The sequence below is a fragment of the Corvus brachyrhynchos genome, unplaced genomic scaffold (assembly GCF_000691975.1).
Source record: "Corvus brachyrhynchos isolate BGI_N302 unplaced genomic scaffold, ASM69197v1 scaffold45, whole genome shotgun sequence".
In the NCBI taxonomy this organism is placed as follows: domain Eukaryota; kingdom Metazoa; phylum Chordata; class Aves; order Passeriformes; family Corvidae; genus Corvus; species Corvus brachyrhynchos.
In genome coordinates this window covers 643,940-646,447 of record NW_008238361.1, presented here as the reverse complement: position 1 = coordinate 646,447, position 2,508 = coordinate 643,940, and positions in this window count along the sequence as shown.

Here is a 2,508-nt window from a genome sequence, read left to right as displayed (position 1 = left end):
CACGCCCTTGCTCTGTGTTCCGAGTGGGAACCCCCACCCTGGCCTTGTGGGGGTCTCCCCATTGCAGTTCGTGTTTCCCCACTCAGCCCCCCGGCCTGGCCCTGCAGGGAAATGCCACAGCTCCACACACGCTCCCGGAACGCCGAGCACAGCTCGGGGCTCTCACACAGCCATGGCCCCGAACTATGACATCTTTTGTCAAAGACATCTTCCAAAAAAAGGCTGCAATTTGTGACGGAGAAATTAGATTGTCTTTTAAAGTAATATAAGAGTGGTGCAATCTTTGCTGCTGTGACCCCTCTCATTTCCTGTGGGGTTTAAGTAGAGGCCTCCAATTTAAAACCTGTTATACTCTGGCGACAGCCTCCACCCTCCCAGCGACGCGGCCGCGGCACCACTGCCCTGTTATTTAACACTTCTTGGGTTGGCTCTGCATCACCTGCCAGCTCAGAGGAGGTGCTGCAGCTCTGCTGCCTCAGCTGCACCTTGCCTCGTGTGTCTCTCCTGCCAACCTCTTGCCCCACCAAATAATCAACATTTATTGTTTTTAGCAGAAACATGGGTGTATCCCGTGTTTCAGAAGAAAAATGGCACCTGAACTTCATTACAAAGGGAAGTGCCTTAGGAATGCACAATTCCTTGGTGCTTGACAGGAGAAAGACGCCAGTAAGGACTTACGGCTGATTTTGGACACAGACCCTGGTGCTGGGCTGGGGGCTGAGGAGGGAGCTGCAGGCTGGAGATGAGATGAGGATTTACACATTTTACATGGGACACGGAGCCTGGCAGCACCGGCCACAGACGTTTTTTCCCTGGCAGTGCAGTTCCAGGTGTTTCTCCAGAGCAGCATCTTCCATGTCTTGGGCAGGAGATGAGGAGGGTGCCCAAAAGTGACCAAAAATCTCATCAGCCTTCTAATTGGGCCATGTAAAGAGGTGATCATGCCTCAGGGGGGTGCCTGGGAATGGGCAGCCTCTGGGGGCAGGAGCTGATCACCTTTATCATGAGTTTTCCCAGCCCTTGGTGCCCTGGCAGCTGTAACACATCTCTGCCTGGCTTGGCTCCTATGGCCCCTGTCCTGGGGTTTCGTGTAACCAGGCTGTGACTGTCACATGTGCCTCAGTGACAGGGTGTCACCTCCAGCCAGGGTGTTGGCTGGAGTCACATGAAGTTCACTTCTGCCTTTTCCAGCCCCACCACTCTCACTTCCCCCCCGCTGACGCTGGGCCTGGGGACAAGGGAAAAACCCTGTGGCACTGCCACCTCCCCACGGCACTGCCACCACCCCACAGCACTGCCACCACCCCACGGCACTGCCACCACCCCCACGGCACTGCCACCACCCTCACGTCACTGCCACCACCCTCACGTCACTGCCACCACGCCACGGCACTGCCACCAACACCAGTGACCTTCCCATCCCTGTCCCCACCTCTCCATCTGCCCTTCATCAGCCCCGTGGCTCCTCCACCCTGTGGGGACAGCGGAGAGGAAGATCCCCTCCAGGAAGCTCAAACTTTGGGAGCTGCTGCTGCCTTTGGATGTGGCATGGGCAGAGCAGCTGCAGGGACATTGCTGGTGGCAAAGACAGGCAGCTGTTCCCAGAGGGGAAGAATGCCCAGGGTGCTGGTGGAGTGCCCACCCCTGGAGGTGTCCAAGGAAGGCCTGGATGTGGCACTCAGTGCTCTGGGCTGGGGACAAGGTGGGGATTGGTCACAGGTTGGACTCGATGACCTTGGAGGGTTTTCCAGCCTCAGTGATGCTGGAATCCTGTGGAAGGATGCTTATGATGATCAGGTTTTAACAAACCCACGCAAAGTCAGTGGTGCCAAGCACCAACCCATGGCCTCCCCCACTCTGGCAGCGGGACCCCCGTGTCCCCAGCCCGGTGTCCCCAGCCCAGTGTCCTGCTGCAGGGCACAGCCCTGAGTGCCCTCCTGACATCTGCTGCCTTTTGGGACAGCTTATAAAGACTCGAATATTAACAAAGTAATTAGCTATAAATTAGTTACAAAGGTTTTATCCACTGAAGTTGATGGCAAGTTTTCTCCTCACTCCGTGGCCATGGGAGCAGCCCCAAAGATGTCACATCATGTTTGAACAGGTGACACTGTGAACCACAGCACTCTCTTAAAAGCAAAGGCATGTACAGCAGCACAGAGCCGTGCCACCTGTGCTGGAAAACAGGGACATCGCAGGGGCACAGGTGGGAAAAATACATAAAGGGAGTCTCTGCACAGAACTAACCATTGCTGGGGTTTCAGTTTAGGGTTTTGGCGTTCCCATAGACTAAAACTGTGTTTTGTTCTAAGCTAAAGGTTACTCTTGGATAAAGTTTCCAGGCCAGGCTGGAAGCAGCGGGGCTGGAGCAGCACTGCCCGAGGGCCGGGCAGGCCCAGGAGAAGGGAAGTCCCAGGCTGGAGCACTGGAAGCGGGGATGGAGTGGCCAGGCAGAGGCGGGTCCGGCAGGGGCTGCACAGGGACATTGTCCCCACGGCGATGGGGACA